Below are 10652 nucleotides of genomic sequence, written 5' to 3' on the forward strand. Positions count from 1 at the left end.
ATCCAGCAGTTCTTTCAAGTTCTGTATTGGGCAATGCCTGATTTGTGTAACAATACGCCGTTGTCTATTGCAATTCGATGTTGTGGGAACCCCTTTGCATTGAAGTTTATATATCCATTTTAGGTGCTTCAACCAATTTTTGGTATTTCTGAAGCATAACTACAAAAGGCAGCTAGCGTTTTCTAAATACTTCTCGCTCCAACGCAAACGGAATACGTTTTGATTAACTGATTTTACTGCATAGAATGATTAGCCACGTCCCATAATTTGAAGGCGCACTGCTCATTTATAAAATTAGCTTCTAAGAAGGCCGGAAGTTCAAAAAGTATGACTTAAAATAGGAATCTGAGGTTTATATTTTGTGTTTATTTGATGTACACTTGTGGCTGAACACTCAAACGGCTGACATATTTGGCAGTGAGGAAAATAAACTCCAAATATCTGGGACATGAAAAAGTTTGAAAATCACATGCGTGAAATTTTGGGACAATCAGGGCAATTTATTTGAAATAAATTAACACATGTGCATACTTGCTCCTCATCAATAAACGATATTGTTCCACCAGCAATGTTTCTGGTGCAATTCTATGGCATTATTAGAGAGATCAGGCTGTATATGCGTATATCTATCATATTGCAATAATGGTCAATTTTAGCGTTTTCTTAGTACCCTTTATTCTGTCTCCATCTCTCTACCGCGTACTGTGGCATGAAAAGCCACAGATGTACTAAAGTATGCCCAAGTAAAATTTCAAAAATCGCCGAGTAAATGGACCCGTACAAAATGGCCGCTTCAAATGTATTCAGCAGGCGATAGTTTTTGGCCACCCCTGCAACATTAATGCTCGTTTTCAGTCTCCAAATTTCCAAACACTTCCCCTCCTGTCTTTTTCTTCTCGTGGTAAACGCGCTGAGGGTTTTCTGATGTCTCTTTTAATTCTGCCGCGTTTCTTCCGCCGCGGTGGCTCAGTGGCTAAGCCATTGTGCTGCTGCGCACAAGGACACGCAAGCCATTGTACTGCTGCGCACTATGACGCGGATTCAATACCCGGCGGCAGCGGCCGCTTCACTGTTGAAATTTAAGAGCGAAAACCATCGTGTGTTCGAGATTTCACCGCATGTTTAAGATCCCCAAACGGTCAAAATTGATCAGTAATGTTCCAACACATGGGGCGCGTCTAATGTGCAGTGTTGGTAAGTTAAACCTCGCAATCAATGACAAGAATTTTCTCGTGTTTCACAGTTCGGACGCGTTTAAATGAAATTTTCCCTTTGTGCAGTACTTGGACCGCTCCCACAGGGCCCACTCTCATGAGCCAGCTTTTTTTGTGGGGGGGGGGGGGGGCTTTCAAAATATTGTTTCCCCGCGTACTTTTTATATGCTGACACAAATATAAAGTGCACATAAACCCTAACATAAACAAAAACTGCCTAGTGCAATTTATTTACTGAAGGTATGCCGGAAATAGGCCGAGTGTATCCTTTTTGTCGAGAATGCTGGCGAGTATCAAGTACGGTTCCTGATATTCGGCTTGGATATTTGGTGCCTGTATGAACGTTTTGCTTCAAATTCATTTTATATTTGACCGAAAAACATACGAAACTTTTTGGTTTTAAGTACCTTAAGAACACCTATCTTTGTACGGATGCAAGTTTATGTAGCCAAGCATGATCCTGGCTTTCAAACTATAATGGGCGCACACAGCACATTACCGAACCCATCATCGGCAGTGCAAGAAAAAAGTCTGAAACAAAGAAGAAACGCCATCTCCCGGACATAGATTTTCATGGCCGCTAGGATTGGTGGTTCCGTTAGGCTCCTTTGGCACCATTCTTAATCAGAGGAAAAAAAATCACGCCATATCCACTGAATGAATGATGATAAGTGGGGCGAAGCTCGAGAGGGGGAGATCATCGGTAACCGTAACTCTCCCGTGAAAGTTCGCCCATTACGTCATTAAGAAAGACGTAAGACTGTGTGCGTACATTGTACAAATCAACTTTAATTTTCGGAGTCAATGCTCCCAGGCCCAGACCTGGTGAAAGACCCCGCGCCATCGAGTTCTACCCCGCGCCTCCACCACAATTTGTCACGTAGGATGGGACACAACGGTAAAGAAAGAACTTTTATTTAGGGCGAACTTGTGCCCGAACAAGACGAGAGGAAACGAGCAAATGTCCTTGCGTCTCGTTCGATCTCCGAGAACGACTGCCTGCGTTCGTGGCGTGATCTCTTGCGTGATCTCCCCCTCGCAGTGCACGTGCGCTCGCGCCTCCGTTGGCGAACACAGACAAGCTCGCACTTCCGTTGCCGAGCTTGCGAAAGCACGCGGTGGTCACGTACCACGAGACACAAGGGATGGACAGACCCATGGCTTTAGGAGCTTCGCCCCTAAAACACACCAACGAGCACAGCTGCTCGAGGCCCCTTCATCGTCACTATTACCAGGCTGCAGGCCGTCTCTCGGATAGTGGGTGCCTCGACACTCCCACATTCACGAATGAGGAGCAAATCGTGACTCTGGCGATGAGAGAAGACCACGGATGGACCCAAGCCACCGAGGGCGTCGAAACAATGACCCCCGTTCTTGCTATCATGCTGTTGAACAGAAAACTCTAGCCGTTAGAAGGTGAAGGATCCGCCTGACCAGTCTACAAGGAACAAGTCCGCTTGTTTTTCCGTGCAAACAAACCAACCGAGCCGAAACAACACGACATTTTCCTGACCAGATGCCGGACCCGCGTCTTCGGTCTCCAGCTCGACCTCCTCAAAGCGCAATGCCATTGGACAACCCACTGAGTAACCTTCTCCCGACGCTACGCGGGCATGTCAGCCAGGCTCCGTCCACATTATTAGGGGGTTTCCGCTTCAACAACCGGAGCCACCAATAAAGGGAGAATCCGGGACAGCTCATCGCTGCGCTACGAAGTAACGTTAGCAAGTGCCTGCTCCTTCGGGAACCAGCTCGACTCACTGCTCCGGTACCGTTTCGTCTGCGACATCAAGAACCCCGCAATGTAGACACGACTCCTCCAGTTTCCCGCCCCTTGCATGGGCGATGCCGTGAAGGCACCAATGGCGATGGGTGCTGGGGTAAGAATGCCGGCGAGATCGCACGTGCGACCGGGTCAATGTCGCCAGAAGTGGTGGTCAACACGGCGGCGACAAGGGGTGGTACGTGCCGTCAATCAATCAATCAATCAATCAATCAATCAATCAATCAATCAATCAATCAACCAATCAATCAACCAATCTATCTATCTATCTATCTATCTATCTATCTATCTATCTATCTATCTATCTATCTATCTATCTATCTATCTATCTATCTATCTATCTATCTATCTATCTATCTATCTATCTATCTATCTATGAAACACCTTTGATCCTTCGAAAAGGAGAAGTACGGGACTAAAAAATATCAGCAGTGGCTTAGCCCGCTCTGCCAGGATATACGTATTGTGAGATAAGGTTCTGCTGGTGTTTCTTAGCTATCCTGGTTGTCTAGGATTAGCTTTATTATATTGCTTGAGGCTGATTCAGTGACACATGCACGGTATACGCATCATGTAACACTTGTATATTATTCAAGCGGCTCTTGCGCAGCGTCACCAATCGTCCCAGAGCTAAGCTGGTTCCACAGGCACACGCCGATGTTTCTGCGACGCACGAGCCATCGGTTCCACACACGGCCACCCCTCTCATGATGTTCAAGTGGACCGGGCCGCCACGTGCGGTAGGGAGGTCGGCGAAGGCGCTGGCCGCGTGGGGTGTGTGAGAGACGCTGGGCAGCGAGAAACATTTTGATCACCGTGTGACGTCACTTCTCCTCGCGCAGGCGCAGCACGGCTCACCAGGAGCCACTCAAAACTGCTCACCCTCGGCGAATGTTGAGCCTAAACTCATTCGAAACTAATGGGACCACAATTGCAATACTAAAAAAAAGTTGCCAGTTGGAACGACCTTAAGGACGAGAACGGTGTTTTCTTTCAAGTGACGGAGAGAGGCTTGCGTTGTTCGAGGTACACTTCTCCGCCAAAGCGTAAGATATGAAACACTAAACACACAGTTAGAATGGGGTCTTCTACAGACGATACCCACGAGATCATTACCATGACAATAAAGCCTTCGGTCGCTGTCGTACACGTAGCTTCTTAGTTAAGTCCGGCAAGTAGAAAATTTTCGCAGATGTATTTCATTTGCTCACATACACAGTTACGTACTGTTATGACAGCCGCACCCAAGCACGGACCGCACCGCTAATTAGCGCGTTCGTCGGTATCGGCTTGCGCCACGTGTCAATCCTCATTCAATATAGCGGTTCATCAACCCTGCCTGATCAGTGCCCCTTCACCTCCGAGTGACCTCCGCGGAAACGAGTAGGCGTGTTCCGACACCTGATCTCCTGAACCATCCCTGTCCAGGCGATTCTGGTGAAACAGCAGAGACGTCTTGGGCAGGGCAGACCATGAACTCTCTAATCGACAAGCATCATTAGTCAAGCCCCTCATTCACGCCTCGTACTGGGAAAAAAGGGTATTCTCGTACCGGCGGTTGTTGCGAGCCGCCGAGGTTCGCTCTTGGAGTTGCTGTTCAAGTTGCTTCTGTGGCTGTGACTGTTGCAAGCGCAGCGTCCTAACTTTTACTCATCTTGTAAATAAGTGTATAAAGTATTTCTCCTTCATCAGCAAACATCGGTCTCTTGATCAATGTCTCCGGTCACCAGTCACGCTACCAAGATGGATTCGCGAACCCCCGAGTCGCAACAACTGATGAACGCAGTGGGATCTGACTGTGATGGAACATACCCGCGAAGGGGAATGACGCCACATTCTACGCGAAAAAGCCGAAACTCAAGGCCAAGCGCCTGGTGATGAGTTGGAAGAAGAAGAGGTGAACGAGGCACGGGCGCAGGGAGCGAGACCCCAGCCAGGGAACAAGGCGGACGGTACGGGGCACGGCTCTGTGCGACCTCACGGCAAGACGTCCGGCCTACGTGCTACAGTGAGGCAACGCCGTCGCCGGTCTCCACTACGGTTCCGGGCGTCGCCGCCAAGGCCCAGGAAATCGTCGCCAGCACGGGTAACCGTCGACCGGGCTCCGGCGTTCCGAACGGCGCGTGACCGGGCGCGCGGCGGGAGCAAGCCCGTCAGCGGACCCGGCTGAGAGTCTTCTTGCTTCGGAACCTGGGGTGCCAACATCAACTACGCGAACACCGCTACGAGGGCGACGTCGGCACCCGCGTCCCATACAACCGACTGTGAGCGTTTCCTGCCCTAGGGACGTTTACGCGGGGACGGTCGCGGACTTTGTAGTTGCGGGCGCTAAAGCGGGCCGCTTGGGCTGTTTTTATTAGCTGAGTTTCTCCATAACGCTTCGTGAATTCCCTTTTGTCATTGCTTAAACCCTCTGTGCTGTCAAGTGTATAAATATGATGTCTTTTCCTCATCCGCCCGAAGAGCGTTCCCTTCGTTTCGCGTGATCCGGCCCATTTATTAACATCGGCGAAAATTGATTGAACGCTGTGTGCGGACGAGTGATCTGACAGTTTGAAGGTGGATTTGGAAAAGTTAATGGTAATAGGGTCACAGTTAGGCTTGACGGGACCCGAACTTCGGGAGTGGATTGAAATCAAGCGTGCGGAGGAGAGGTCTCAGAGGGCAGCCAAAAAAGAAGCCCTTAGAGAAGCGGCGGAAAGGAAAAAAGAAGCCGACGAAAGAGATTTGGCATTCCTCCAACTTAAGCTGCGCATCTACGAAGGTGCGCAAAACACTCCAGCAGTTACTGGAGAGAGTAGCGCTGGCCCCAACACGCTTGTGATCAACCCACAGAAGTTGGTACCCTTGTTCGATGAGAGGCGAGACGATTTGCATGCCTGTCTGCAAAGGTTCGAGCGCGTAGCAACGGGTCATGGTTAGCCCCAAGACAAATCGGCTGTTGCCATTAGTATGTGCTTGTCTGGGGAGGCACTTTCAGTTATCGGCCGGATGACTGCAAAATAGTCGTTGGACTATGCGAAAGTCAAGAACGCTCTGCTGCAACGGTTTAAGTTTACTGCCCAAGGCTATCAGGACAAGTTTCGCAAAGCACGAGCTGAGGATGGCGAAACAGGGAGGCAGCTAGCAGCTAGGATATCCGGGTATTTCGATCATTGGATTGAAATGACCGGGATACCAAAAACATTTGAGGTTCTCCGGGATCACGTCATTGCGGAGCAGTTCATCCGCTGCTGCCATCCGAAGCTCGTAGTCTTTTTAAAAGAGCGCCAGTGCAAAACTCTGGATAACTTGGCAGATTACACCGAGCGGTTTCTGGAGGCGCAAAACCTCCCAAATCTTGGGAAAGGCCCAGATGACGGGGAGAAACCGCCGAAGAATGCGCAAGACGCGCAGAAGAAGCAACCTCCCAAGTGCTTCTTGTGCAACCGGCCGTGCCACCGCGCTTCCGACTGCCGCAGAACCGCAAGGGATCCACCGAAGTGCAGCCCCTGTGTACGTGTCGGACACAAAACAGAGGACTGCCAGCCTGGGTCAGACGGGGAAGAGCAGTTTGCTGCTTGCGCACTGACCATGGCCTCTCCAAATCATCCCGTGCGTAGCCAGCAGAGTGCTTCCGGAGCAAGTGCTTATCCGTTCACCCACGACCGCGGTCAAGTCACTGGAAAGGACGCGTTTTGCGTGAATGGCATGCCTGTCATGGAAGGCCGTGTTCAAGTGAAGCCTGCTACAGTCCTTCGGGATACTGGAAGCAATACCACCATCGTTCAGAGAGATTTGGTTGAAGATGGTTGCTTAACAGGAAGAACAACACGTGTATCACTTATAGACGCCTCCATGAAGAAATTAGCCCAGGCGAGAATCCATGTCGACACTCCGTACTTCGTAGGTGAACTCACCGTATCGTGTATGGAGCAGCCGATATACGATCTCGTCCTCGGGAACCTTCCGGGTGTCAGAGCGGTGGGCAACGCGGATCCGCACTGGAAATGCCCCGATGGACGTTCACTTAACCTGGTGAAGAATATCACCAAGGAGGTTGTGTATCCTAGCAAGAATGTTTTGGTGTCGGCCGTCGCACAGGCTACCCTATCGAACATCAAGCACGGGAAAGTGCTTGCGATTGCGACCACCAAGATCGAAAGAGGACAGCTCGCCCAAGAGCAGCGAAGCGATCCTTCGCTAAGGAGCTGTTTCCGCAAGATTGGACAAACATTCTCACTAGGGATATGCCACGGCTACTGTTTCGCCAAAACCAGCGACGTCCTGTATCGTCACTTCTACCTTTCAACTGGCAGAAGAGTCCGACAGGTCGTCGTGCCTAAGGCACAAAGAGAAGCAATCCTTTGATCTGCGAACGAAGGCTTTGGTGCAGGTCATCAGAGCATGCGAAAAACGGCCTACCGCGTTTTAGACACGTTTTACTAGCCTGGTCTGCGCGGAGACGTCAAACGCTTCGTCAGATCGTGCGACTACTGCCGCAGAACATGTACGCACAGGGTTGCGATACCACCACGACATACTGTTGAGATTCAGACCTCTCATTGCGTCGCAGTGTGCAAGAAGAAAAAGTGCGACATCATGAAAAAGCATGTTCAATCTGTAGGCCATGGCATGAGTGGCTCCAAAGGATTTCGTCGACGGATCTTAGAGAAGATCCTGGAATTTGAGAGACCTATAACCAAGAGGGGCCTGCACTACTTTCTCAACTTGACTGGGTGCTACCGGAAGTTCATTCCGAACTATGCTGCCATCGCCAGACATTTAAATGACTTGATGGAAACAACAAAGAGAAAGAGTGTTGCTTGGAGTGCATCTCAGGAGGCCGCGTTCTTCACCCTGAAGCAAAAGCTCTCCCAACACTTGACAGAATCGGAAACCGACGCATCGGACACCAACCTTGGTGCCTCTCGCGTAGGCCACAGGATGGAAAATCCTTTGGAACCTGTCTCCCAGGCTCTTATGAAAACAAAAGGGCGGGAATAACCTATTTTGACTATACCTACAATCGGCTAAGCATGTCCACAGTTTTGCACTGTCGCTTGCCATTGTACGAGAATATTTTGTGTTAATTCTACCAAGAACTCTTTTACTGTATGAGCTTACCGTACTATTTGACGTGCCTTAGCACCTTGCATGCTTCCGTAAGACACAATTTTTGTAAGGACAATGTTTTTGTGTATGTTGGACTGTTTTGGACTCTGCTTGTGACTGTAGAATAGTTGTCACCCGAACAACTTTCTTAAGCAGGGGGTAATGTGATGGAACATACCCGCGAAGGGGAATGACGCCACATTCTACGCGAAAAAGCCGAAGCTCAAGGCCAAGCTCCTGCTGATGAGTTGGAAGAAGAGGTGAACGAGGCACGGGCGCAGGGAGCGAGACCCCAGCCAGGGAACAAGGCGAACGGAACGGGTCACGGCTCTGTGCGACCTCACGGCAAGACGTCCGGCCTACGTGCTGCAGTGAGGCAAGGCCGTCGCCGGTCTCCGCTACCGTTCCGGGCGTCGCCGCCGAGGCCCCGGACATCGTCGCCAGCACGGGTCACCGTCGACCGGGCTCCGGCATTCCGAACGGCGCGTGACCGGGCGCGAGGCGGGAGCAAGCCCGTCAGCGGACCCGGCAGAGAGTCTTCTGGCTTCGGAACCTGGGGTGCCAACCTGAACGACGCGAACACCGCTACGAGGGCGACGTCGGCACCCGCGTCCCATACAACCGACTGTGAGCGTTTCCTGCCCTCGGGACGTTTACGCGGGGACGGTCGCGGACTTTGTAGTTGCCGGCGCTGGAGCGGGCCGCTTGGGCTGTTTTTATTAGCTGAGTTTCTCCATAACGCTTCGTGAATTCCCTTTTGTCATTGCATAAACCCTCTGTGCTATCAAGTCTGTAAATATAATGTCTTTTCCTCACCCGCCCGAAGAGCGTTCCCTTCGTTTCGCGTGATCCGGCCCATTTCATTACACTGACCACTCAACTCGCAACAACTGGCATCAGGGTTGGGATTAGACCGCTCAAGTCACTTCAAGTGGATGGCGGCGGTGGAATGAAGCCACGCAACGGAACCCGATTACTACGACTACTACTACGGGAGTCTGACTTCATCCCTTTGAAGTTTACAAGGCTTGTGTGTCTCTTCCAAGTGTCTAAGCTTGGGGTTTTTTGTTCGTAGAGAAACGTGTCTGGGTCACGAATGTGCCAGTCTCGCGTGTCTCTCAGAAGTGTCTGAGCTGGTGTGTGTTGTTTGTCGACAAACGTTTTAGGTCACGATAAAAAGACAAGGAGGTACCATAATGTCTGAGCGCAGTAGTCATTGGTCCCAATTAGTTGATCAGAGCCGACTTGCTCTTGAGTTGCAACCCAAAATTTCCCAGTCTCGTGTGTCTCTTAGAAGTGTCAGAGTTGGTGTATTTTGTTCGTTAAAAAAATGTCTTTGTATCCCGAATATACCAGTCTCGTGTGTCTCCTAGACGTGTCTGAGCTGGTGTGTATGATTATTGACAAACGTTTTGGGTCAGATAGAAAGGACAAGGAAGTACTCTAGTGTCTGAGCGCAGTAGTCGTGCGTCTCAATTCGTTGATTAGAACAGACTTGCTCTTGATGTGCAACCTATGGAATGCTCTTGAGCCTCATATTATCGATGCGCCCTGATCGAGATGATAGCGAGCTAACTGGATGCTGGGAAGAAATCAAGGAGAATAAGTGCCGCGAGGCAGCGGCAGAGCTAGCTGAGCAAAGGAGGCAAGATTTTGAACTAGAAATAGAACGGCTGAAACTAGCACTCAATCCCGCCAGCTCGCAATCGCCCAGAGTAGAACTAATGGGGCAAGGAAGTGATAGCTACCCCGAGAAGCCGGAGAAGGAGACGAGAGGACTTGAAGAAGCGATAAATAGTAGCGAGAAAGCGTGCGAGTCAGTTAAACTTGAAAGTGAGACTGAAAACGAGAAAGCTGATCAAGAACAAAGCGCATGCGTGGAGGCTGAGAAACAAAGAATCAGCGCGCATGAGGAGGTCTTGCGGGGAAGAGAAAAGGCGCGTGAGGAGGCAGAAAGAGAGGAACTTGACGAAATTAGCGATCGCGCAGAACCTGAGTCTAAGAAAGAACTTGGAAGGGTAATTGACCTGGGTGGGCTTTATTACCTGCCGCGTGTCGAAAACCATGCCGAAGTGGTTTATCGCAACCTGCACGAACAGCATAGGCTGCTGGCGGATGCACCGGAGGTTGTAGCCAGTAGTGTATAAGGGGAAGAATGACCCCGAGCAGGTGGTCGCGTTTGCGGGTCCCTGTTTTTCCCCAACACCAAGCATATGCTTTTCCTGTGAGCGAGAAGCATTGCGACACATCCGGACAATGGTCAAGCTTGATCACCGGGCTTTGGAGCGATATATGGTAGTCACCTTTGACCCTCACCTTTTGCTTAACTTGAAGTTGTACACACATCGCAGGGCTAAATTTTCCAGATGCGCATTGGCGTTTCGGCGCTACAAAAAACGGGTCACTATCCGCGGAGGTTGGAATGGCGCGGACGCGAAATCCTGTTTGCAGAATGTTGCTACGGGAGACTATCAGTAAATATCCACCAAGCCTTGACCCCGCCGTGGCGTACGTGAACTGTTTCCGTTCGCCGGTCTGTTCACGGTCGTGTGCGTGTACAG

The sequence above is a fragment of the Haemaphysalis longicornis genome, unplaced genomic scaffold (assembly GCF_048455015.1).
Source record: "Haemaphysalis longicornis isolate Haplotype H1 unplaced genomic scaffold, Haemaphysalis longicornis Haplotype H1 scaffold_8, whole genome shotgun sequence".
Lineage (NCBI taxonomy): Eukaryota > Metazoa > Arthropoda > Arachnida > Ixodida > Ixodidae > Haemaphysalis > Haemaphysalis longicornis.